Source organism: Chamaea fasciata, unplaced genomic scaffold (assembly GCF_029207755.1).
Source record: "Chamaea fasciata isolate MVZ Bird 193981 ecotype frontalis unplaced genomic scaffold, bChaFas1.0.hap1 SCAF_8, whole genome shotgun sequence".
Taxonomy (NCBI): Eukaryota; Metazoa; Chordata; class Aves; order Passeriformes; family Sylviidae; genus Chamaea; species Chamaea fasciata.
In genome coordinates this window covers 39,198,499-39,225,567 of record NW_027094093.1, presented here as the reverse complement: position 1 = coordinate 39,225,567, position 27,069 = coordinate 39,198,499, and the positions used below count along the sequence as shown (strand labels likewise).

The 27,069-nt window shown below is 52.9% G+C and overlaps 2 long non-coding RNA genes across 4 annotated transcripts; one reads left to right on the top strand and one right to left on the bottom strand.

The window, feature by feature from the left end:
• The first annotated feature begins 4,290 nt into the window (after nucleotides 1–4,290).
• Nucleotides 4,291–5,150, top strand: LOC136293575 (uncharacterized). Of its 3 annotated transcripts, none has more exons than XR_010722185.1 (3): nucleotides 4,291–4,363; nucleotides 4,559–4,959; nucleotides 5,064–5,150. It is a non-coding gene; the product is annotated as an uncharacterized lncRNA (long non-coding RNA). The 3 variants fall into 3 exon arrangements; XR_010722183.1 differs by lacking the exon at nucleotides 4,291–4,363 and having other exon boundaries at nucleotides 4,613–4,697; nucleotides 4,837–4,959; XR_010722184.1 differs by lacking the exon at nucleotides 4,291–4,363 and having other exon boundaries at nucleotides 4,615–4,701; nucleotides 4,837–4,959.
• A 14,539-nt stretch (nucleotides 5,151–19,689) lies between these two features.
• On the bottom strand, nucleotides 19,690–25,827 carry LOC136293574 (uncharacterized). The gene is made up of 4 exons (XR_010722182.1): nucleotides 22,695–25,827; nucleotides 21,750–21,828; nucleotides 20,363–20,585; nucleotides 19,690–20,201 (listed from the first exon to the last, which is right to left on the bottom strand). It is a non-coding gene; the product is annotated as an uncharacterized lncRNA (long non-coding RNA).
• Nucleotides 25,828–27,069: the final 1,242 nt, after the last annotated feature.

The window sequence follows — 27,069 nt, the reverse complement described above, 5'->3', positions numbered from 1 at the left end:
TCCCGCCGCGGCCGCTGGCAGGGCTGCTCCGCCCTCGCCCTCCCTCTGCCCCTTCTCCTCCTCCGCCCGCGGGGCAAGGGCAGCCCCGAGCGCGCCAGCCGGGACCGGCCGCACCATGTGAGGCGGCGGGGCTGCCGCCCGCCCCGAGCCGCCCTCTCCCGCACCACGAGGGACGGGGATGCGGGGCAGCGCCCACGCCGCGCACAGGCAGAGCCCGGGCCGGTGCCGATGCTGGGGAACTGGGGCAGAGCCCGGGCCAGGGGAGTGGGGCCGGGCTGAATCCTACAGTCTGTACATCAGCCCTAGAATTTCTCTGTCACGCTAAAAGTGATTTGAGCTCGAGCCCTGGAGCATCCCCTTCCCAGGCCCAGTGATTTCAGCTCTTGACCCACAAGCTTTATTTCACGGCCAGCTCGCTTCTTCCAGCTCCACGAGCGCATTTCTCCGACTCTGGCAGCTGAAAATTCTCCACCGTCCACGGGGCAGGGTCTTCATCTTGGCCCCAGCTGAGCAGCCATTGAGCCCTGACCCCACCGTGTCTATGCCCACCCCGCAGTCAACATCCCAGCCCCAGCCCTACAGTGGGTATCCCTGACACGGGCAATATCCCAGCAGCACCAGCATTTCAGGAGCAATCTTACAGCAATCCCTTTTCAGCTCTCCACCCTCTCTCCCATTTCTGGGCTCAGTACCCAGCTACAACATCAGTATCACAGGCCTACAGTCATTTCAGCGCACCAATCTCACAGTCAGTTCGTCAGCCCTAAAGTTCCTATGTTACTCTAAAAGTGATTTGAGCTCGAGCCCTGGAGAGTCCCCTTCCCTGCCCCAGTGATTTCAGCTCTTGACCCACAGGCTTTATTTCACTGCCAGCTCTTGTTTCACTTTTGTCTCCATGTCTTCCCAGCACTGGCACATAATAACGTTGCTTTTGGTTCTCAGAGTATGGTTGTTGTTTTAGGTCTAACTCTGTGTTGTTTCAGCACAGCTCTTGTACCCACATTCCAGCCCCAACCTACTAATCCTTACTGCAGCAACAGCTCTACCATCCCTATCCCCCCCTTACAGTGATTTCAGCTCCAGTCACGCAGTTCCCGTCCCGGCTCCATATTCCCTAGACCAGCCCCACAGGGGTTTCACCCCAAACCCTACCATCTTTGTGTCTCCTCCAGCTCTGCTGTCTCAGCTCCAGCTCCTCAGCGTCCCGCTGCTTGCCGCTAAAAGCCGCTACTGCTTCTCCCTGCAGCTCAGGACTGTTGATAAGGCCACAAGTCAGTTATTATCATCGCTTCAATGTCCTTAGGAGCTCTACCACCCATCCTCCTGGGTTCCCAGCCCTGGGAACACTTGGCACCTGAAGCCCAACATCTGTCTTCCCCCTCTCGCTGGGTCTCAGCCCAGCACTTGCCCCAAGGCCCCCCTCACCTCCCCCAGGCAGCACCGGGGGCTGGGAAGAGCCACTGGGCCCCTGCTCCCCCATCCCAAAAAGTGCCCTTGTGTTGGTTCTCGGGCCCTGGTGCCCTCCGAACCCCCACACCCTCAGCCTCTGCTTGGTACCACAGGGCAAGGGCTGGCAACCCCCCAGGCATCTCCTGCAGGCCCTGAGCTGCAGCTCCATCCCCTTCTCCCGTGGCATTTATCCACTCCAGCCCCAGCATTCCCATTGCTCCTCATTGTTTTGGGCCGGCCTCTAGTGCCAAGATCCTTATTCCACACCCTGGGGCTTTATGCCTCCACTGGCCTCGCAACCGGTGTTTCAGCCCTAGCCCTACAACCTTTACTGAAGTAACAACAACTATCTAGCAAAAGAAAACAAAAATAAACCAAAATAATGTAATAAAGCGACGAAATTAATGAAACGGAGTAATAAAGAAAAAAAACCATAATTATTTCGAATAAAACAAAATAAAACATTAAAACTGAAAAAAATGCAGCTTTATTTTTGATATCTTAAGCGTTACTTTGTATCCAGAAACCACGGAAGCACTTCTCCCCTGGTAGCCCCAGCCGGTCTCCCCGCGCCGCACCAAGCCCCGCACCAGCCTCCGGCCGTCCGAGTCACGCAGGGCGCGGCGGAAAGAACCGGGCACGGCCGGCAGCGCTGCCCCAGGACACCGCCAGTCCCCACACGCTAGCACAGACAGACGCGGGAGTCGCGTGCGGGCTCACCGGCGCTCCCCTGACCGGAAGCCGCAAACATCCCGTCCTGGCGCAGCCGCGCTCCTCCGGCCGCGCTCCTCCGACCGCCCAGTCCCACCCGTCGCTCTCCGCGCCGCCGCCGAACTAGCGCCGAGACCCCTCAGGGCACGCTATTTATCCCCCAGGGCCGGGCCACCCCAGCCAATCACAACCTGAGGCAGCGGCGGCCGGGCCAGCCCAACCTATCACAGCGCAGTGTCGGCCCGCCAATCCCGGCCCGCCCGTTCCCGCCCCCCTCGGCTCCGCGACCCCCCGCTGTCCCCTCACGCCCCGCTCCCGCCATTCCGCCCGCTCCCCGCCGTCTCCCCGTTTCCCTGGGAGAACTCCCGGCCGGGACCTCAACGGGGAGCTCCCGCCGCCCTTCCCGGGTCCCGGCAGCACCTGCCGAGGCTGCGGCAGCGGAGGCACGGCTCCGCTCGTTCCCAAAGCCGGGGCGGCGGGAGGGACGCCTCAGGCGAACGGGGGACCGGGACCGGGCTGAGGGGCCGGGCCGCGACTGAGCGGGCGGATCTGGGCGGGACCGCGCCCGGATTGAAAGGGCGGCTGTGATTGGACGGGGCGGAGAAAGGCGGGCCGGGATTGGCGGGGCTTGGCAGCTGAGGCTGCAGCCAATGGGAGCGCGAGCGCTCAGGCGGGCGGAGCCAGGGGCGCTCGGGGGTCCGCGGTCGCCCGGGGTCCCGCTCCCGAGACCCCCGTCCCCTTCTCCGACCCTCCCTGTGCCCCGGTCCCGGCTGAAAGGCCCCTGCAGAGCCCCCACCGGAGCGCCCGTCGGCACTCGGGGCAGGGAGGGGCGTAGCCGGCAGCCCGGCCGGGAGCGGTTCCGAGTCGCCAAGGCGGACTCTGCGGTAGCAGCGCGGGCCAGGGAGCGGCGGCGACGTGGGGGGGAGGGGGGTCGGCGGCGGGGAGCGGGGGCGCGTGCAGAGCCCGCTGCCGGCTGTGGGCGCCTCTTTCCCCGCAGCGGTTCCGCTTCTGCGGGGACTTGGGCCGCCCCGACTGGGTGCTGGCCGAGATCAGCGCTGGGAGGATCAGCACCCTGGCCAAGATACTCAAGTGCCCGCCCCCCGCCTGCTGCGGGCCCGCTGCTCACCGCAGGGGGGGTCAAGCGCTTCAACACTACAATGGCATAATCAGCAACATTATTTAATCTCGTGTTCTTCATGCAAGCCTCAGCGTTAAGAACACTACCGGCCTCTTCTAGTAGTAATAATATGCGTATATTATGCATATGTTATTAGTATTAATATTTAGGTAAGAATTGTTAGTGTTAACACTGATAGTGAGTGTGTTAGCTGGTGTTTACCGTGGTGCTCTGCTCTCCCACAGTATGACAAGATCCCGAAGCTGCCCTTAGATGCAAAGTTAGGTGAGCACTGCTGTCCTTACCACGATCCCCTGATGGAGCCATGCTCCAGGCATGGGCAGCAGTGTGTCTGGGGATGCCTTTCCAAGGTGACAGAGCTCACCCCCCCTCCCGTCTGCAGAGTCGGGGGATTTGAAGGCGACCATTGCTGTCCTCGGCTTCATCCTCTCCAGCGCGGCCAAGCACTGGGTAGATGGTGAGTCTCTGTCAGGTGACCTGCAGCAGCTGGGGCTGCCCAAAGGTTCCTCAGGCGTGCTGGGATGTTGCTGACAGTTCCCAGCCTTGCCTTCACATCCAGATGGAGGGCAGGCTGGCTGCTGTGCTGTCCTCTGTCACCTCCCTTCTGTCCATCAGTCCCTGGGGCCTCCCCAGGTGCTTTGGTGGAGTTTGGCAGCTTCAGGTCTGGTGTGAGCAGAGGGGTTCTTCTCTTGTCTCCCCTCAAGAGCAGAGCATGCCAGCGCCTTGTGCCATTCCTTTGAGGAGAAGCAGAGCCCCCTCCAGGACTGGCTCAGTGCCTGCAGCCTGAGGTGTGAGCGGGGTGTTGGGTCTTAACAGGAGTGTGGGGGTCAGTGTAAATCACCATGCTGGAGTGAACCGGGGTGCTGACACCATCCCACTCCCCACCGTACTGACCCAGCTGGGCTCAGTGTGCTGGCACGTGGATTACACCCTCAGCTCCAGCGACTTGCAGGAGGTCAATGAGCCCGTGGTGCACCTGACCTTCAGTGTGCGGGACAGAGTGTGAGAAAATGACAGCTGTCCCTGCAATGCTCTCGGCCAACAAGTTCCAGGTGCTGCTGGCAGGTGAGGCGCCCGGAGGGGTGGCAGCAGGGAGGATTCTGCAGGGGAAGGTGCTGTGGGAGGCACGCTGGGAAGGGGATGCTGGAAGGGATGCTGCAATACCAGCAGCTCCCCCACATCTCCGTCCTCTCTCTGCAGTTCTGAAACAGCCCTGCCATTCCCTCCATCTGCCCCAGACCGCTCACCATTCATTTGCAGGCTTGGTTTGATAACCAGGATGCCATGGCAGGAACAAACAGAACTTTGAGATTACAGAAGATGGGATTAAACCTGTTTATGGGAAGAGGAGAGATTCAATCAACCCCCTACGAAAAAGATGCTGTAAAATGCATGAGCTGTTTGTATGATCTTTTAACCTAATTATTGTAGTAGAAACTATTAACCTTCCTGAAATGGTATACAAGCTTTTGGAAAACCTCAGTGAAATCAAATTCTGATCACTGAATCAGTCTTCCTGTGTCTCCTTCAATCGCCAGTAGCTGAAGGGCCAAGGAAGGGACGTGCTCGTGGGAGGAGGAAAGTGACTGCTGCTCCAGCCTTGCCTGAGGTGCCTCCAAGTGTCAGAAGAAGCTGCTGGACATCTGCTCGCAGGGCCAAAGGTGAGACTGGCAGTCCCTGTGGGGGCTGTGGGGAGCTCTCCCACAGCCCATGGGGCAGAGCCAGATATGCCCTCTGACTCCTCATTTCCCTCTTCCTTCTCCAGGTGCAGCCCCTGCCATGTGAGTGTCACCTGCTGCCACCTCCTGAGGGACATTTAAGGGGCCAAGAGGAGCTCAGGCAGGGCCTGGCCACAGACAGAGCTGCCCTGTACCTGTCCTCACGCTTCTTTGCTACTGTTGCACCCTGCCAGTGTGGGAGGGAGAAGCTGAGCCTGGTGGTGGGGCTTTTTATGGCCGGCCACAGGCATTTCAGGGGAAAAGGGTGAAAACCACATGCTGTGCTGGACTCTGACTCTTTCCTCTCCCTCTTCCCTTTCCGGCTGCGGATCCACTGCTTTTAGTTGACTAATAAAGTATTTTGCGTAGAAATCACCGTGCGTGCCTTTTCATGGGAAGGATAAATCCCTGTGCCCAGTCTCTTCCCCACAGGGGCTGAAGCAGACTTCCCCTCCACCTCATCCCCAAAAAATAAAGGTAAGCTCAGCCTCCCCAGTCCCAGGAGTGAGATACTGCTCAGAGGCAGACACTAAAAGAGCAACTACAACAAAGCCCCTGGGAGGAGGAAGGTCAGTGCAGTTACCTGGAAACAAGTTAAAAAAACAGGCTCCAGCTTGTTTTTACATAATCCTCTTGATTTTTTTGTGTTTCCTCTTCTGCAAGGGTGGTGCAAGGGACAGGCAGAGGGAGAAGGAAGGGAGTAGAGTGTGTTTCTACACTCACTGCTAGGCAAGATGAAGGCTGCAACACAGGAGTCACTGTGGAAGCTGCTGCTCCCCACACCTCTATGGCTGGAGCAGAACTTGTGCACACCAGCCTTTCTGCACCTTTGTCCACACTTAAAGAACTCAGAACTCGCTCAAGACCACCTACCCTGGCTGGGCAGTGGGCAGCTGTCCTCCTTCCCTGAGGAGCAGGGTTGTTCAAGCGCGTCTCTGCAACACTTGGGTGCAGGACATGGGGACACTGCTGTTCCCTGGAACTGCTGCCTTGCACAACGCTCGGGATGGGGAACAGCTCAGTCTGTGATTTGAGCTCACAGTGTTGGCCTGGGTGGCTGCAGGAGGACCAGGAGGTCAGAGAGCACACGAAGGCTGCAAAGGAAAGCCTCAGGCCCTGTGGCTCCAGCAGCAGGTGGCCCCACACAGCCAGATGCTACAGGAGGTCACAGCTGGGGGACAAAGCACAGGGCTGAAGGGACTGATCTCCATCGCCACATGCCCCAGCCCTTCTGCAGGGACTCACAGCATCGCCTCCGTAACGGGGAGGGAGGCCTGGAGCCGGGCGGTGACTGTGCTGCCATGGGCCTCGTACAGCCAAACCACCAGAGCCTCAGCCCTGTCCTCGGCCTTTGGGGCAGCTCAGACAGACGAGACAGGCATCACCTCTCCAACACCAGTTGCTGTGCTCAGCTGAGCCTGGCCACCACTCGGTGTGGGTGAAAGAGCAAGCCCTGCCCAACAACAGCACCTCAGCCCCCTGCCCTCCCCTCGTCCACCCCAGCACCTGCCTGACAGTCTCCAGCACGATGGCGCGTGAGCTGACAGAAAAGGCACTCCAGGATGGGCACTGGGCACAGCTGGCTGGACCACATGGAGGGGGCAATTCAAACTGTGGGCTTGCTGAATCACACCAGCCTCCTGAACGGAACCTGCAGCACAAGAACCTCCCTCCAGTCAGCCTCTGTACACTGATGGGCAGCACGACGGAGAGGGATTAAAAAAGAACAGGGACAGCAAACAGGACACAAGGATCCCATGGGAAACAGTGGCACGGGGAGCACCACAAAGCCACAGAGAATAAGCATGAACACGAGGCGTGGAGAAAGATGGAGAAAAAGAGAGAGTGCCAAACACATGGCAAGGACAGAGGGATACAGAGACAAAGAGGGAAACAAGGACCCAGAGAGGAAATGACCACAGCACACCAGTGGGGAAAGACAGGCAAGATGCTTCTCACTCCAGCCACTACACAAGTGCAGCTTCCCTGGAATTTCATGCTCAGCATCTCTTCCAAGCTCAACAGGTGAACAAACAGGTACCGCAAACACCTCCTTTCTTTGGACAAACCCATTGGGAGAACCTGGAATCCAAGGATGGATCTTAACATGGCAGTCCCACTTGCTACTCTCCACCTTTTCTCCAGCTTAGTCCTGGGCTGGAAAACAAAAAACAACAAACACTTAAAAACCAATCTAGAGGTGTCTTGAGGATGGCCAGGCCTGGGAGAAAGAGAGGTCCCACTACGACCCTCTTGGCCTTTTCCCACTCTGAGGACCTGTGGAAATGCCCATACAGTTCCTAGGTGGACAGCCTGGGATGTTTTCTGCACACCAAATGCCACAGCCCTAAGCACCAGAAACCGGAAGATGGTCGGGATTGCAATTCACAGCCTCAGTGAAACCTGTGTGGGACAGCCAAATCATCAGTGTGCAGAGGAATTAAAAGTCACCATTTTTAAAAGTTAAAATATCCATGGAAGTTACTGGCTACTTAAAACAGTGTGCTTCATACAGCCTCCCATGCTTATGGATTTATCAAAAGAAGCAGCTTCAGGTTCCTTCCTTTTGGAGCCCAATTCCAAACAGGAAACTTCTCACATCTGCTCCTGAGAGAGACAAATGGAACTTCAGGAGCTCAGGAAAGCGACTCCCTCCCCTGAGTCACGTCTCACCTGTCCGAGCACCCACAGAGCTTTTATACTACCTCTCTCTCAGCTTTCCACGTTCATTTAAATGTAAGAAGCCTGCAAGCTCTGCCCCAGCCGCATCTTCCCTGCGCCCCAGCACTGCCCCACCCGCTCAGGTGCTGCTCCCTTCTGCTGCGCTGCCCCTCGCCACGGGGCCGAGGTGGGAGAAACCGCAGGTTTTGTTTCCCAGGAAAGGCTCCGCCGGGCGGCCCCAGCCGGCCCCGCTGCTCCTCCCCGGCTCCGTGCCCGCGTCGGGACCGCCTTCGCCCCACGCAGCCCCGGCCGCCCGCTCCCGGCCCGGCTCCGCTCGGGGCCGCCCCCCGCGGCTGCCACCGCCGTCCTCAGGGCTTCTCCCGGGACCGGCCGTTCTCCGCTCCGCTTCAACCGCGCTGCGGCAGCTCCCGCCCTCCTCCATTGTCAGCACAGCCCTCACGGCCGCCACTGCCGCAGCCGGGACCCGCGCCCGGCGCTCCGGAGCCGCTGCCGGCGGCCCCGCGGGGTGTTACCGGTCAGTCTCCCTTTCTTTACCTGAGTCCCAGCCAAGTTTTCCGGGCAGCTTTCAAGAAATGTGGCTGTAACTGCAGATCAAAAATGAAGTAATTGTGATAGCATAACTGGGGTGAGGAATGACTTTCTGGGTGTGAACAGAAAGCAGCCGCTGCTGCTGGTCGGGCCGGCCGCCGCCCGGCTCCAGCAGCGACAACGAGTGCTCCCGCTCCGGGCACAGCGGCCCCCGACATCGCCTTCGAACCGCCGGCCGAGGAAGCGACAGGGAGGGCGGGCACCGGTCCGGGATCACCCCGAACTGCCCTCGGCTGAGTCCGGCTGCTGGCCGAAAGTCGGCGATTTTCGTCAAGCCTCGGCTATTTTCGGCTGCACTCGGTTACAATAGGTTGCGAGCAGCGTGCCAGGACTTCCGCCCTTCCTCGCCGCCATACTGGTTGAGGCTGAAGCCACTTCCGGTCGAACCGTCATCTTCAGTGCGGGCACTCGCTGGGGTGCCCCCCCGCTGCTGGCACAGGCGCCTGGCTCAATGGACCGCCGGCAGCGGCGCGGTTGAGCCCCCATCCCGTGTCCGCACACCCGCAAACGCCGCGGAAAATCGCGCCCGGACGGCTCCGGGTGGCGCGCGCAGGCAGTCGGCTGCCACGCGCCCGGGCTCCTTGCCTTTTTCCCTCCCTTTCGGCCCCGAGCTGCGGGCGGGCGGGCGGCAGCGCCGCCCCCGAGCTCACAATGCGGGGCTGCCACGCGCGTCGGGGACGGGCGGGGGGGACAGCTGCACTGCCGCTCTTTGGCCACAGGGTGGCAGCATTGCCGCACGGCTCCGGCGGGACGGGCACGGGGGACAGCTGCACTACCGCTCTTTGCCCACAGGGTGGCAGCATTGCCGCACAGATCAGGCGGGACGGGCGGGAGGGACAGCTGCACTACCGCTCTCTGCCCACAGGGTGGCAGCACTGCCGCGCGGCGGCGCGGAGCGGAGCCATAAACGAACGTGCCCAGGAATGCCCTGGCGAACAGCCTCCGGAATAAATGGCCCAAAAGACCCCCGAGCACACCTGCGAGAACCCTGCCAGCAACCAGACCGAAACAAAAAAGCCTTTCGTTCAGGCTCTATTTCAATATTTTTTATCTTTGTGATTCTGATATTTACATTCATCATTACAATTCATCTTTTATATTATGTACATTATACATCATGTATTATGTTTATTATACCATTATATTTATTATATATATTAAATATAGAAAGTTATATAAAAATAATTTATTATTTATTATGTAATGTTATAAATAATACATTTCATTTAAATATGACTATGTACATTATAGATGTTTATATTATGTATATTACATATATTTATAAAACGTGTAGTATGTAATAGTATATTGTGTATTTATTATTGATATTATTTTTCATATCCTATACTTTTTGTTATTTTTCTTTTTCATTATTTTTTAAATTCGTTTGTTTATATTTTAAACGATATTTTACACTAGATGAATTCATGAACCTAACACATCAGAAACACAATTAATTTGAATTAAATGAGCCTGGTTTTCTAAGGGGTAAAGTTTTAATCTTTATTTAAATAACATGGGCATATTTTCTCTTTCTGTATGGTTTTTTTTTGGTGGGTTGCGGGGGAGTTTATTTTGGGGGTTTTCTTTTTTTGTTCGCTTTGTTTTGGATTTCTTTGCTAATAAACAAGCAGGGTCGGAGAGTTCAAAATAAAACGTCTACTTTGTTTTTATTGCTCCCTCTGAAATACGCCTCGACAGCCTGGACAGCAGGCTGCTGCTGGTAACACTGTGCATGGGTAGGAGGAGACCTGGTTGGGGCTGGGAAGGAAAAAACGGCACCACGGTGGTCACAGCTTTCTCCCTTCAGGAGTTTTATGGAGCAGAAAATACAGAGCTTTTGCCAACTGCGCTCTCTATTACATCCCGACGTCCAGCGGGCACCGAGGTCATTTCTCATCTTTCAGCCAAACCCCCAGGCGCCCGGGGGAAGAAAGAGTATGGGGGAAAAAAAAAAAAGGAACAAAGAAAACATGAAAAAATAAACCAAAACTATAGAAAATAATAAATAAAATTAAAATACCAAAAGAAAAAAAATTCAAAGTAACAAAAAAGTGGAAAAAAAATTTAAACAAAAAATTAAAATAAAAAACGAAAAGTAGTTTTAACAAGTAAATAAATAGCTAAAGAAAAAAAATAAAAATTAAAAAACTGAAGAAAAAGTCTTTGAAAAACCACAAAACGCAACATGAAAAACCACAACAAAAGAGCACAAAAATACAAAAATAACAAAAAATAAAATACAAAATTAAATAAACGCAGCTCTCACCTCCTGCCACTGCCTAAAAAAGCACCATGGCTTTCCTCAATTATGCAGCAATAAGGGAAACAAACCCAGTGCCCCCCAGAACAGAAGGTTTTCTAGACAATTCCCACTTTTGCTTGGAAACAAATTCTATTTTAGTGGGAAGCTCATTTTGGACAAACATCCAAATGTGCCAAGGTAGGAAAGAACCAGCCCCTTGTGTCCAAGGAACAGCAGCTAGGCCTGGATTCAGGTTTTAATGGCATTTATGTAATTAAAAATGCAGTAAATTGAACTTTACAAAGAGATGAATCGTGGCAAATAAATACTTCAAAGTTTTCTTGGGAATTCACAGAATTTTGTGGAGATGGTGCTGGACAATTGCTGATTTACCAACATTAATTGGGTAAATTTCCTTGGAAATGTGCTCTACAAGGTACAAAAATTCCAATTAGGATGGAAAATTGGAATAAATAAATATTCCCTTACTAAAATCAGAGAGAAAATCACAGTTATTCCTTCAATTAAAAGGAAGGAATAACATCTAAATCCAAGCCTGCCTGGAAAACAAGCTCAGGAATTTCTAACATTGAAAACTTTTGCAAGAGTCATGAAGTTGGTGAAAGTTCATGGAATGATGATTAAAAATCTGCTTCCTCTGCTCTGATTTAAAGGGAAGTGGGAATTCAACAGGTCCAGTTACTCCTATCCAAGAATGATCTGTGTTTTGTGGGAGTAACAATGCAAAGAAACTCCAATCTTACTTGGATTTGACATCTGAAACTCTCAGCAGAGTTGGCAAGTTTCAGTGGAACAAAAGAGCCACAATTCCTGTAATAACCAAAATTCACCTTGGCAAAACAGGAGGAGGAGGAGGAGGAGGAGGAGGAGGAGGAGGAGGAGGAGGACACCAGGAACACACTCCGGCTGACAGCAAGGATTTATTGGAAAAGGCAGGAAATCAAACTGACAGTCTCTGCCCAGTCATGGCCAGGCAATTATCTAGGAGTCAGAGAGAAAAGTGGGAACCTTGGACTGGGATAAGGCCTTCCAGTGGCTTCACTTCCTACTGGCTCTCTCCTTTTCGCCAACTACCTGCAAGAGGAAAAGCAACAGGAATAAAGTCTCAAACAGGATGGCCTTGGTCCAGGCAGACTGAAATGCAGCTCCCAGCGAGGGAGGCCAGGCTGTGCCTCGGGGAGCTCCGGGAATCTGGGATTGCCCGTGGGATTCAAGGGCTGGAAAAGCACACCCACCTGCCAGGTTCAGTGCTGGGACAGAGCAAGGCCGGGGCTCGGGGGCAGCAGTTAGAGCTGGGACTGCAGGAGAACACCCCAAACCCGGGTTAAACATCCGGCACGACGCGCAGCACGCTCCGGGAGAAACTCGGGTGGGAGAAGCCCCGGGATGCTCCACGTTCCTTGCCCTTGGCAGCTGTGCCAGGGCCTCCCTCAGAATGCTGACCTCACCGTGCAGCTCCTACAAAATAGGAGAACTTATGGAAATCACCCAGCAATCCATGGACTTCCAGTTATTAAGAACCACAGCTGCAGCGAAAGGTGCCCAAACTCTACTGCAAACCAGCAGGGCTGAGGAGACGCAGGAATTTATTCCAGAGGGGACACAAGGATCCCTCAGCCAGCCAGGATTTCTGGGCAGAATTCCTGCAATAACCAAAATTCACCTTGGCAAACAGAGGAGGCGGAGGAGGAGGAGGAGGAGGAGGAGGAGGAGGAGCAGGAGGAGGAGGAGGAGCAGGAGGAGGAGGAGGAGGAGGAGGAGGAGGAGACCAGGAACACACTCCGGCTGACAGCAAGGATTTCTTGGAAAAGGCAGGAAATCAAAGGGACAGTCTGTGTCCAGTTCTGGCCAGGTAATTACCCAGGAGTCAGAGAGAAAAGTGGGAACCTTGGACTGGGATGAGGCCTTCCAGGGGCTTCACTTCCTACTGGCTCTCTCCTCTTTTTGCCAACTACCTGCAAGAGGAAAAACAACAGGAGTCAAGTTCAAACACAGACAGGATGTGCTGGCTTCAGGCAGACTGCAGTGCACCTCGCAGGAATCACTGAAAGGCGTGAAAGGAACAAAGGGAAATTAAAGAAGAGCTGCCACCTCCAAGGGCTCTCCAAGGCAGGCTCAGAACCCTTACCAACGATTGGCTTTAATAAAGCAACTCACACAGAGCCACCAACACCACACGGACACAGCACCGTTCTTTTGGAGTGGAGTTCTAGAGAAATACGGAAGAACGGAAAAGCCTTCCTAAACCCGGAAACTCTTTGAAGAGATAGACAGGGCACAGCTGCTGACAGAGCCTTGGGATTCAGGGGGGAAAACTCCAAGTTTTCAGTCTTTAGCATCTTCCACTCTGCCATCGTTGACAGCAAACACGGCTTCAGCCTCAGGGAGACGCGGAGAACTCCGAGATTTTGCAGATCCTGCTCTCACCTCTCGCCCCATATTTTTCCTTTCTTCCAAAACGATGACAACAAGAAAAGTCAACTATTGCAGTTTTGCTTGCTTGATGTGTTTTTTGGTTTTACTTACACGTGACTTTCAGATCCCCATCCACACTCAGAATCATTCAAACCTTTGAGCACAGAGCCTCCAGGCACCGCCTATTTCTTCTGAGATTTGATTCAAGAAGACCATTTTTCAGAGCCTGACATGAGATTGGCAACTAAGTTTCATTTTACAGCTCTTCCCCTTTTTAAACTGTGTTTCCTCAAAGCTTCCCAATTGTGCTAAGCTTAGAATTCACCCCAAGGAAGACCTGAAAAATGCCTTGCCATTTCCTTTCCTCCTCCCCCAAGCCCCATCAGGCTGGCAGAAGGCATTAGTACTGTTTCCAGAGCAGTTGGCCTCACTTGGACTGTTGGTCTGTAACGGCTGCAACAAAATACGCCCTCCTGGAAGCAGTTCAGCACTTACTGATCACTCCTTTGTTTTGGCACTTCCCAGCCAGGGCCTGCGGGGCCTCCTGCAGATGCAGGTCTTCGCTGACAAGGCTCCACTTGTGCAGCAGCAGCAGGAGCAGGAGCAGCAGCAGCAGCAGCTCCCTGAAATTTTAGAAAATATTAGAAAAATACAGGCAAAAATCTCACCTCTGTCCTCCACTAAGGACATCCCCAGGACATCATCCCAGTTTTTCCCAGCTAGGAGCTGCAAGGAATTCAGGCAGGGGAAATGACATCAGGGAACAGCTTTGTAAAGTCAAAGGCAGAAAGAGAAGATCCACCAGCAAAGGGCAGGAAAGGGGAAAGGTTTCTGAAAACATTTCTGCAGTCTAATTAATAATTATTTCCGCTTCCCCAGCGAGAAGAACACAGACTCACAGCCATTCAGGCCTGACAGTCCCCTGCAGCCAGAGCTCAGCACACATCCACAGAAGCAAGTCCAGCATCTGAAAGAAAAAAAAAAAAAAAACCAAACACAACAATCAAACCAGTAGGAAAAGGTGATTTCTTTGGCTTCAAAGTTATTTCAAGTTCTTAAAGCCCAACACAGCTGATAGGAGAAACAGAGCCAGGGCTCCTGGCAGACAGAGGGTGTTTTCCCCCCGAGGGGATTGCAGAGGAATTGTCTGGAACTTGGACTGTCCCTCGGGGTGACACCAGTTGCTGTGACTTCTATCATTCCATATGTTTGACTCCCAAAACTTCCCAGCCCAGGGGCTTGAGCTGACAGGGCAGCACAAAGATTGTTCTCTGTGTGGTGCCCAGATTTGGGGTTCACTGTCACCTTTGCTAGTTTAGATGAATTATACCCACGGCCCCGAATTCCCTGCTCAGTTCCCGCTGCAATAACCTCACAGTGCCTCACGGAGCACGGATATTCCCACGCAGAGCTGCTGCTTGAATGCCAGACGTGTCAGGAACCAGCAGAGCTTCCAAGGAAGCTCAGCAGGATGGGGACAGGATAGGTTTCTATTCCATAGATTTGGTTAATTATAACCCTCACCCCCTGGGGGTCACCTGTCAGATTTCCCTGGAATTCAGCCACCCCCCTGAGCTCGGGCTCCAGGTGATGTTTCAGAGCAGGAGAAGGCACTGGCCGGCCTGTGCTGAGGCAGCCCCTGTGCCCTCGGGAGGACACAGCTCCCTGCAGGAGCTCAGCTCCTTTCCGAGCCCCAGCAGTGGCCTCTGCAAGTGCCTTTCCCTCAGGCAAGGGACGCCCATCCCTGCCTTCAGCACACCTCCAGTGGGACCCACCTGCAAAAGCTTTCCATCACTTCTGCACTCCGGCCGGCTCCCTGGAAAAGTCCAGACTTCATCCAAACGAAACTCCATCCCACTCAAACCTTTGATTTTGAGGCATCTCCGAGGGCCGTTGCTCTGGATTTAATTTCTGTGAGGGAGGAGCGCCTTGGCTTTAATGCTGCCGACGGGTGATGCCCTCAGGCTGAAAGGGAGGGGATTTGGGGTGGCCAGGACATCCCTGGCAACTGTGTGGGAGCTCCGGGAGGTGGGAATTGCTGTCTGAGCCCCTCTGCAGACAGCCCGAGCCGCCGTTCCCAGGCAATGCCAGCTGTTCCCCGGGGAGCTCTTGGGCTGTGGGTGCCTCTGTCCGGGCTGCAGCATCTCCCCGTGCCAGGCGGGAGCAGCCCCTGGCCGAGGAGCCGCGGCAGCCCCGGGGCCGTGTCCGTGCCAGCCCCGAGCCCGGCCCCGGGCCCTGCGTTTGGCCGCCGCTGCCACGGGCGGGGCCCCGCAGGCACAGCTCCTCCCTGCACATCATCCCAGGGCTGCTGGCCCCGCTGGGGCTGCCGGCCTCCTTCCTCCCTGCGCCTCCGGGCACCCGGGACACCTGCAGGAAACCCCGAGGGACACTGCAGGCGGCACGGGGGGGCACCGAGGCCTCCGGCCAGAAAAGCAGCCCCGGCCTCAGCAGCTGCCATCATTTTGGCCCGGCAACACTCACCTGCAGGAAACGCCCCTGTGCGGGTGGGACCGGCCCTGCCTCTCTGCAGAGCTTTGGCCGTGGAAGAAGGGAAGCCTCAGGACTTGTCCTGCTCCTTTCCGCCCGGAAAGAGACTTTGTGTGAGTACTTTTACGGCAGCTGTTGGGTAAATCCTGGAAAGGACAGGAAATCAGCGTCACTGGAAGAGCTTTGTGCTGTCGTGAGCTGCCAGCCACTTCTGCCCTCGAGCCATTCCAGGGGCTGGTGTGTGAAGCAGCTTTGGCAGAGAAGGCGGCACTGCACTTACCTTAGTGGGGCCAAGCGTTGCCATCCTATGGAGGTCCATCCCCATAATGCAGAGATTGGTTCAGCTGCTTGGAGCAGAGTCCGGGTAATGCCAAGGTGCTGAGTTCGATTCTCAAACGGTCCGTCCGCTTGAGAGTCAGATTTTAGGATCCCTCTCAGCCTCAGTATATCCTGTGACCTGGAAATAAGAGGAAAATTCTCGGCTGAGTTTTAATAAAACAGCTTTTGCCATTGCAGGGTGTGAGCTGCACTCGGCGATTTTCGGCCGCGACGAGCCCCACGAGCCTTCCGCCCTTCCTTGCCGCCATCATGGTTGCGTCTGAGGCCACTTCCGGTCCCGCCGGCATCTTTTTTGCGGCACCGCTAAGGCCCCCGGCAGGTGTTTACACAGACGCCTGACTAAATCCACGAATTTAAAAGCAAACGCGGCGCGGCTGAGCACACGGCCGGTGTCCCCACACCTGGAGACGCCGCGGAAAATTGCGCCCCGGCGGCGCCGTAGTCGGGGTTTTGTGCAGGCATCTGGCTAAACGCCTATAGGGGCCTTATTTTTTCGCGCCCTTTTGGCCGCCCTTTTTGGAAGGTCGGGTGCCTCGCGCCTCGGCGCCATGTTGTGAGGGGCGTCGCGTGACTTCCGCTTTTCCTCGCCGCCATCTTGGCTGCGGCTGAGGCCACTTCCGTCCCGGCCGCCATGTTCTTTGCGGCTCGGCATAGGCCCCCGGCAGGTGTTTACACAGACGCCTGACTAAATCCGCGAATTTAAAAGCGAGCACGGCGCGGCTGAGCACACGGCCCGTGTCGGCACACCTGGAGACGCCGCGGAAAATTGCGTCCCGGCGGCGCCGTAGTCGGGGTTTCGTGCAGGCATCTGGCTAAACGCCTATAGGGTCCTTATTTTTTCGCGCCCTTTTGGCCGCCCTTTTTGGAAGGTCGGGCGCCTCGCGCCTGGGCGCCATTTTGTGAGGGCGTCGCGTGACTTCCGCTTTTGCTCGCCGCCATCTTGGCTGCGGCTGAGGCCACTTCCGTCCCGGCCGCCATGTTCTTGGCGCCTCGGCATAGGCCCCCGGCAGGTGTTTACACAGACGCCTGACTAAATCCGCGAATCCGAACGCAAGCGCGGCGCGGCTGAGCACATGGCCGGTGTCCCTACACCTGGAGACGCCGCTGAAAATTGCGCCCCGGCGGCGCCGTAGTCGGGGTTTCGTGCAGGCATCTGGCTAAACGCCTATAGGGTCCTTATTTTTTCCCGCCTTTTTATGCCGCCTTATTTAGAAGGTCGGGCGCCTCGTGTCTCGCCGCCATCTTGATAGTGGAACCCACTAATAGGCCCCCTCGGCTGCTCGGACAAGCGCCTGACTGAATGGACTGTCGCCCGCGGCGCCGCTGCGCCCCGATCCCGTGTCCGCACACCCGCAAACGCCGCGGAAAATCGCGCCTGGACGGCTCCGGGTGGCGCGCGCAGGCAGCCGGCTGCCACGCGCCCGGGCTCCTTGCCTTTTTCCCTCCCTTTCGGCCCCGAGCTGCGGGCGGGCGGGCGGCAGCGCCGCCCCCGAGCTCACAATGCGGGGCTTCCACGCGCGTCGGGGACGGGCGGGGGGGACAGCTGCACTACCGCTCTTTGCCCACAGGGTGGCAGCATTGCCACACAGATCAGGCGGGACGGGCGGGGGGGGCAGCTGCAGTACCGCTGTTTGCCCACACGGTGGCAGCATTGCCTCACAGATCATGAGGGACGGGCACGGGGGACAGCTGTACTACCGCTGTTTGCCCACACGGTGGCAGCATTGCCTCACAGATCATGAGGGACGGGCACGGGGGGGACAGCTGCAGTACCGCTCTTTGCCCACACGGTGGCAGCATTGCCTCACAGATCATGAGGTACGGGCGGGGGGGGGGGGGGACAGCTGCAGTACCGCTGTTTGCCCACACGGTGGCAGCATTGCCTCACAGATCATGAGGGACGGGCACGGGGGACAGGTGCACTACCGCTCTTTGCCCACCGGGTGGCAGCATTGCCGCAGAGATCAGGCGGGACGGGCACGGGGGGGGAGCTGCACTACCGCTCTTTGCCCACACGGTGGCAGCATTGCCGCACAGATCAGGCGGGACGGGCGGAGGGGGACAGCTGCACTACCGCTCTCTGCCCACATGGTGGCAGCACTGCCGCACGGCTCCGGCGGGACGGGCACGGGGGACAGCTGCACTGCCGCTCTTTGCCCACAGGGTGGCAGCATTGTCTCACAGATCAGGCGGGACGGGCGGGAGGGACAGCTGCACTACCGCTCTCTGCCCACAGGGTGGCAGCACTGCCGCGCGGCGGCGCGGAGCGGAGCCATAAACGAACGTGCCCAGGAATGCCCTGGCGAACAGCCTCCGGAATAAATGGCCCAAAAGACCCCCGAGCACACCTGCGAGAGCCCTGCCAGCAACCAGACCGAAACAAAAAAGCCTTTCGTTCAGGCTCTATTTCAATATTTTTTATCTTTGTGATTCTGATATTCACATTCATCATTACAATTCATCTTTTATATTATGTACATTATACATCATGTATTATGTTTATTATACTATTATATTTATTATAGATATTAAATATAGAAAGTTATATATAAAATAATTTATTATTTATTATGTAATGTTATAAATAATAATACATTTCATTTAAATATGACTATGTACATTATAGATGTTTATATTATGTATATTAAATATATTTATAAAACGTGTAGTATGTAATAATATATTGTGTATTTTTTATTGATATTATTTTTCATATCCTATACTTTTTGTTATTTTTCTTTTTCATTATTTTTTAAATTCGTTTGTTTATATTTTAAACGATATTTTACACTAGATGAATTCATTAACCTAACACATCAGAAACACAATTAATTTGAATTAAATGAGCCTGGTTTTCTAAGGGGTAAAGTTTTAATCTTTATTTAAATAATATGGGCATATTTTCTCTATCTGTATGGGGTTTTTTTGGTGGGTTGCGGGGGATTTTATTTTGGGGGTTTTCTTTTTTTGTTCGCTTTGTTTTGGAGTTCTTTGCTAATAAACAAGCAGGGTCGGAGAGTTCAAAATAAAACGTCTACTTTGTTTTTATTGCTCCCTCTGAAATACGCCTCGACAGCCTGGACAGCAGGCTGCTGCTGGTAACACTGTGCACGGGTAGGAGGAGACCTGGTCGGGGCTGGGAAGAAAAAAAGGGCACCACGGTGGTCACAGCTTTCTCCCTTCAGGAGTTTTATGGAGCAGAAAATACAGAGCTTTTGCCAACTGCGCTCTCTATGACATCCCGACGTCCAGCGGGCACCGAGGTCATTTCTCATCTTTCTTGCCAACAGCCAAACCCCCAGGCGCCCGGGGGAAGAAAGAGTATGGGGAGAAAAAAAAAAAGGAACAAAGAAAACATGAAAAAATAAACCAAAACTATAGAAAATAATAAATAAAATTAAAATACCAAAAGAAAAAAATTTCAAAGTAACAAAAAAGTGGAAAAAAAATTTAAACAAAAAATTAAAATAAAAAACGAAAAGTAGTTTTAACAAGTAAATAAATAGCTAAAGAAAAAAAATAAAAATTAAAAAACTGAAGAAAAAGTCTTTGAAAAACCACAAAACGCAACATGAAAAACCACAACAAAAGAGCACAAAAATACAAAAATAACAAAAAATAAAATACAAAATTAAATAAACGCAGCTCTCACCTCCTGCCACTGCCTAAAAAAGCGCCATGGCTTTCCTCAATTATGCAGCAATAAGGGAAACAAACCCAGTGCCCCCCAGAACAGAAGGTTTTCTAGACAATTCCCACTTTTGCTTGGAAACAAATTCTATTTTAGTGGGAAGCTCATTTTGGACAAACATCCAAATGTGCCAAGGTAGGAAAGAACCAGCCCCTTGTGTCCAAGGAACAGCAGCTAGGCCTGGATTCAGGTTTTAATGGCATTTATGTAATTAAAAATGCAGTAAATTGAACTTTACAAAGAGACGAATCGTGGCAAATAAATACTTCAAAGTTTTCTTGGGAATTCACAGAATTTTGTGGAGATGGTGCTGGACAATTGCTGATTTACCAACATTAATTGGGTAAATTTCCTTGGAAATGTGCTCTACAAGGTACAAAAATTCCAATTAGGATGGAAAATTGGAATAAATAAATATTCCCTTACTAAAATCAGAGAGAAAATCAGAGTTATTCCTTCAATTAAAAGGAAGGAATAACATCCAAATCCAAGCCTGCCTGGAAAACAAGCTCAGGAATTTCTAACATTGAAAACTTTTGCAAGAGTCATGAAGTTGGTGAAAGTTCATGGAATGATGATTTAAAATCTGCTTCCTCTGCTCTGATTTAAAGGGAAGTGGGAATTCAACAGGTCCAGTTACTCCCATCCAACCTTGGACTGGGATAAGGCCTTCCAGTGGCTTCACTTCCTACTGGCTCTCTCCTTTTCGCCAACTACCTGCAAGAGGAAAAGCAACAGGAATAAAGTCTCAAACAGGATGGCCTTGGTCCAGGCAGACTGAGGTGCAGCTCCCAGGGAGGGAGGCCAGGCTGTGCCTCGGGGAGCTCCGGGAATCTGGGATTGCCCGTGGGATTCAAGGGCTGGAAAAGCACACCCACCTGCCAGGTTCAGTGCTGGGACAGAGCAAGGCCGGGGCTCGGGGGCAGCAGTCAGAGCTGGGACTGCAGGAGAACACCCCAAACCCGGGTTAAACATCCGGCACGACACGCAGCACGCTCCGGGAGAAACTCGGGTGGGAGAAGCCCCGGGATGCTCCACGTTCCTTGCCCTTGGCAGCTGTGCCAGGGCCTCCCTCAGAATGCTGACCTCACCGTGCAGCTCCTACAAAACAGGAGAACTTATGGGAATCGCCCAGAATCCCTGGACTTCCAGTTATTAAGAACCACAGCTGCAGCGAAAGGTGTACAAACGCTACTGCAAACCAGCAGGGCTGAGGAGACGCAGGGATTTATTCCCGAGGGGACACAAGGATCCCTCAGCCAGCCAGGATTTCTCCCAGGCTCTTCCCACTGCTCTCTAAGGACACAAACAGCAGTTTTTCCCTCGAGTTCCCCTTTCCATCAATGCCAAGACTCGTGTTCTCCTCCAACCCCAGGTTCAGGAAGGAAAGTAGGAATATTATCACTGCACAGACTGTCCAGGAGGGTGTGACTGAGGCAGCAGCACCAGCTCCCACTCCCCTGCTGCTCTGGATTCCTGAGCAGCTCCTTTCCATCCTGCCCTTCCCAGCACCATTCCCTGGGTGCCATGTCCACAGACACCTTCTCCATGCCGCTTAAAACCCACAGACACCAACAGAAAGGAGATCAAAAATCAATTCACATGTTGCTAGTCAGAGAGAATGGGAGAGGCCTAAAAATCTGCATTTATTTTAGAACACTAGAGCAATTTCTTCATGACCCTGACTATCAGTGATGGGCAGATAAACACCTTCTTTAACTTACTACCTGCAAAAACATCAAGTTTCAAGTTTAGTAAAGATAAAATTTTGCTGCAAAAATAAAAGAGGTGGGATGTTGGCGTTAGTGCTTTAACCTTCGGACATTAGCGGCTATTTGTAAAACAAATTCATTATTGAAGCAGCTAACTTGAAAATAAGGGGTTTTTACAATAAAGTTGACCAAAAAAGAGTCTCAAAATTAAGATATAGGCTGCACAAATATTTAAGAAAAAAAAAGTTGTCTTTCGTGCGTATAACCTGCCAGCCTCTCATGTTTTCAGCCCTTACCATTTATTTTTACCAAGGTGATGACTAAAACCTTGCCAAAAGCTCAAAAAAAAAACCAATCCAGGACAAGGCAGGTGTTTTCCCAAGTACCCCCAGTGTGGAGCTGTGTCAACCACAAGTGTTTGCTCCCGCAGCCCAGCCCGGAGCAGGCTCCAGCTGCTGCCCAGGGGGGTTACCAAGGGACTCACCTGTTTGAAGCTGTAAACGCAGGTGGCCTGCACTGGAGTGCCAATAAATGTGAAATGTGTGACTCTCACCTTGAATAGCGATCGATCTTCTCAGGGGAGCCCCTCACCCAGGATGGGGGGCTCTGCCACGGATTTCATCCCTCCGCATCTGAAACAAAGTCAGGACAACAGTCAGAGTGCTGCAGGATACCTTGACAGCTCCACACATCTTGTGGCAATCTAGGAATACCCTCTACAGTCTAACCACACCCCACATCACAAATTTCAAGCCCCCGGCACTATTACCCTCGTACCCCTACACCCAGACTGAGCAGCAAGGCAGAGCAGCTCCGGGCCAAACACACACCAACACCCGTGACACAGCACAGGACAAACGAGGGGACACAACAGGGACAGAAAACTCTGGCAAGAAGAATGACCCTGAGGGTCCAGAGAACTCGGAATGAGATGACCGAGGTAAGATGGAAGGTGAGCTGGCCAGGCTCAGAGAACCCTGCAGGAACAAGATGCCATCGGGATGACTTATCCCAAGAGACGCAGAGACGGATGCCCGAGAATCCTACGGTCAGAATCCTCCACCTGTCTTTGCATTCTCACAAGACCTAACCAGCCGGAATGGATCAGGGCGGTGCACGGCTGTCAATACAGCTCAGAACAAGACCTGAAAAGGCATCGGACCGGATGCTTGTGAAGAGAGATGGATTCTGATGTGCGTCTGAGCACACGAGTCAAAGGTTCAACGGCATCGGCACCTGGCCAAGGAATAGGGAGATGTTAAGAACGACGCCTGGCATTTCCAACAGGCCCCTCAAAGGGCTAAGGCAAAAGACACACCACACGAGACACCCAAAAGACACGGAGTGCACAACAGACAAGTGACACAACATGCCCTGGGACTGCTCTGCCCTGTACACCTCAGCACTGTAAGACTTTCCCTTGATGTAGCCTAAGGTGTCACATCTTGGACATCCCCACCTCCAAACCTGACTCACAAACCCCTCCCTGACCTCGTACCCCTCTGTCATTCCATCTGCGAGCCGTAGCCCTCCACTGATCTCTCGAATCCATGTCGGGTGCCAAAGAAGGCCAGCTCCACCTCTGGGAATTCCTTGCTGTCACCAGACTGCTGTCTCTTAGTCAGGTACCATAGAGAAAACCAAATGCTGATGTACAATCTCAGCAGATCTGTTGGCCGGTCAGTGAGGGGGTCTCCCTGTAATACCAGTGGACCACCTGAAACACACAAACAGTAATGGAGGCTTACAGCTGCACCAGAAACACCACTACCCTGACCACACAAATACAGGAATTTTAGAAAACACAAACAAAAGCCCACCAAAAAAAAGCCAACACTTATTACCCATAGTTGAACTACCAAATATAATATAAATAGCCCCTTGTCCCATGCCCTCAAAAAACCTCCAGAATATATACCCAGGACCCCCCCCCCAATTTAAAGACTTGCCTCTAATCAAACAAGAAGCAAAAACCCGTGTCTTTTGAACTATATAAATTCATTAACCTAACACATCAAAACCACAAAATTTTAAATCCTTAGTCAACACTAGTATGCCATATACGCTAATCCCATCACTACATACAAAATCAAAACCTATTTCTATTCCTAACATAACAAAAAAGTCACAAATTTAACTGTAATAAAACCTAAAAATACCTAATTAAAAATAAAATGTAAAAATCCCATTATAACTAACCCAAAACCGCAAATATTCCAACCAAACTTCCTCCAAAACAAATATTTTAAGTGCCAAAAACCCTCAAACATTTAAAATAACTACTACAAAAATGCCCTCTACCCACCACACCACCAATATCACATAAAACAAATAAATCACTCTCTTCATACAGTGCACCCATATAAAAATCTAAATCTCCCTAAAATCTTTAAAATGAGAAATTAACCCAATAAAAACTTTAGTCTCATATAACAAAAAACCCAAAAACAAACACAAACTAAAAAAACTCCACCATATGACCAACTACCAGCCAACAAACCACACTACACTCTTTTCACTAACAATTCTTATCACATCATAAAAACGGAACAAAAATAAAAAACAACCATATAGAATCCCACACAAAAAATCAGAAATAGTAGTAAAAAAGATTAATCAAACCAACTTACTAAACTCAAAACTGCGCAATTGACCCTAAACATGACTTTAAAAAACAACCAACTCTACCTCTACACTAGCTCAAAAAAATAACCAATACTCTATAAAATTAACTAAAACCCCCAAACTAATTGACAACATAAAAAATCTAAACTACTAAACAATAAACATCACTACCCCCAAAAAACTACCTAAAAAATCCACCATATCAATACCCACGTTCACAAAAATAAAACTAACAATAACCAGCAAAACAACAAATAAATCAAACTACAAAAATAGCAATATCACAAATAAACTTAACAACAAAGTATTCCTAACTCAACAAACCCATAATTCCTCAAACCATCAAAAAAATGCCACCTATGAATACACACAAAACCAAAAGATCAATGTAACCATAAACAATATCAAAATAAAACATCTACTGCAAACAAGCCAAATAAATAAACCCCTATCATACAATAAACAATGATACAATTTTAAATATTAAAAACCCCAACAAATTAACTACATCACACTACCTCAACCCACCAAAACACTACACACTCCCCATAATAAAAAACACCGCTAAAAATTAAAAACCTCTCCTACACCTCACACCACAGCCCATTTCACCACTGTAAACCTTAGAAAACATATCCTTTAAAAATATAATACCCCACCAAAAAAAAGTTCAACGACACAACTCAATTCAAAACCAATCTGATCAACATGTAAACTAAGAAACCTAACATGAAATAAATAGACCATATCCCTTAGCATACACCATCTACAGACAAAATAAAACTACACAGTAAATTATCAAAAACCACTACACAGAAAAAACTTTAAAACGTTAAAAACTGCACGTAACAAAACACCCAAACTTCCACCAGCCAGGCTGGCCCCACCCAATCTGAATCCCTACATACGATAAACAAAAACAAAACCCCAAAAACACATATCAGAAGCCTATTTTAAAAAGCTACTTAAATTAATTCTACCTCAAATACAAACAAACCCATCCAAAAGTTATCTTCACTCAAAAACCATTTTACACAAAATAAGTAATACCAAAAAATAAAACAAAACACTATATACCACCAAAGAATGTAATATTAAATAAGTACCACACATAAATACCACTATTTACGAAAATCCCAGGTGAATTCCCCCCCCATTTAAACACAGACAATAATGGAAGAGGAGTTTCTTCCCTCAATTTAAACTCCTTTTGTCCTCATAACTCCATTTTTGTTTTCTGGGGGCACTGGGGAGGGATTGGCAAGATGAAATTGAAAAGGGAAAGGAGAAAACTCTACCCCACAAATCCAGACTGGGTCACCTGCTGCTGCTGCCCAGCACAAATGTTTGTCCCTCGGCACCTCCTTTAAGCAATGCTCTGCATCCAAGTGCTCCCCCGGACCTCTGGCACTCACCCCTTCACCTCTGCCCTTTTCCAGCAGACACAGGTAGGACTGGGCTGTCAGAAATGGCAATCCCTAGGCAGTTTAGCCCAGCAGAGAGGAAAAGAGGAACCCTGCCCCCCTGTGACTGACCCCACACAGCAGGTAGGACCAGGGGCCCTCCAGTGCAGACCCCCAGGGCCAGTCTCTTGGCTTTGGCTGCTCAAACACCAAAGCCTCTGGCATCACTGGGCCCACTTAAATGGTTTTTCCTGTCCTGAAGGAGGAAAAAAAAAAATTAAACCCGCTGTGGAAGTCAAAGGACCCAGGTTTTCACACGTCCCTTTTGACTGCACACTACAGGGGTTTTTGGTATAGAAACCACTGAACTGGACATCACTGAGCTGCAACACAAAGCTGCTCACAAGGCCAAGGCAAGACGTGCACACAGCACCAAGAGGCAGCAGCTGGGCTTCGGGGAGCACAACTTTCTGAAGTTCCAGGGCCAGGGGATGTCATTTGGGAACAACCCTTGCTGACAGGAGGCAATTCAGGGCCCAGGAGCAACAGCAGACCACGAATGCCCGGCGGCAGCAGCGCCACAACTGCGCGATTTGCCCCCTGGGCACCGTGGCCCACCAAGGCACGACAGGCACGAGGCGGCGGCGCCGGGGAAGGCGCGAGGGCCCGGCTGCGGCACGGGACGGTACGGCACGAGGCGGCGGCGCCGGGGAAGGCGCGAGGGCCCGGCTGCGGCACGGGACGGTACGGCACGAGGCGGCGGCAGCGAGCGGAAGGCGCGAGGGCCCGGCTGCGGCACGGGACGGTGCGGCACAAGGCGGCGGCGCCGGGGAAGGCGCGAGGGCCTGGCTGCGGCACGGGACGGTACGGCACGAGGCGGCGGCGCCGGGGAAGGCGCGAGGGCCCGGCTGCGGCACGGGACGGTGCGGCACAAGGCGGCGGCGCCGGGGAAGGCGCGAGGGCCCGGCTGCGGCACGGGACGGTACGGCACGAGGCGGCGGCAGCGAGCGGAAGGCGCGAGGGCCCGGCTGCGGCACGGGACGGTGCGGCACAAGGCGGCGGCGCCGGGGAAGGCGCGAGGGCCTGGCTGCGGCACGGGACGGTGCGGCACGAGGCGGCGGTGCCGGGGAAGGCGCGAGGGCCCGGCTGCGGCACGGGACGGTGCGGCATGAGGCGGCGGCGCCGGGGAAGGCGCGAGGGCCCGGCTGCGGCACGGGACGGTGCGGCACGAGGCGGCGGCAGCGAGCGGAAGGCGCGAGGGCCCGGCTGCGGCACGGGACGGTACGGCACGAGGCGGCGGCAGCGAGCGGAAGGCGCGGGGCGCGTGCGCGGCCTGCCCCAGGCATTGCGCGTGCGTAGCTGCGGCCCCTCCCCGCGCGGCGCGGCTTTCCCGAATCGGCGTCACCGGGGCACTGCGCACGCGCAGCCTGTGGCCGGGTGGCTGCAGTGCCGCCCGCCAGCCAGCGGGGGGAGGCAGCGAGCAGCCCCACGCGGAGCCTTCCCCCTTGCTGCGCACGCGCAGCTCCTGCCCGTACTGCGCGTGTGACCGTACTGCGCGTGCGCCGCTCTCCAAGCCTTTGCTCGGCCCTTTGCTTTTTTGAGTCCTGCCGCTTTAGTGCGCGCTTTTTTGCTGGGTGTTTTTGTGTTCGAGGAGTTTTATTACTGCTTTTTAACTGCGTATGCACGGCGCTGCAGAATTCGTGTGCACGGGCGGGATCCTCTGTGCTGCACCTGTGCAGCGTTCTTATTTGCAGTGTAAACGAGCAGAAGAGCCCAGCCCGTGCTTGGGTTTGGGAGGAATGCACAAGATGGACGTTTGAAACAAGGCAGTTCAGTGCAGTGCAA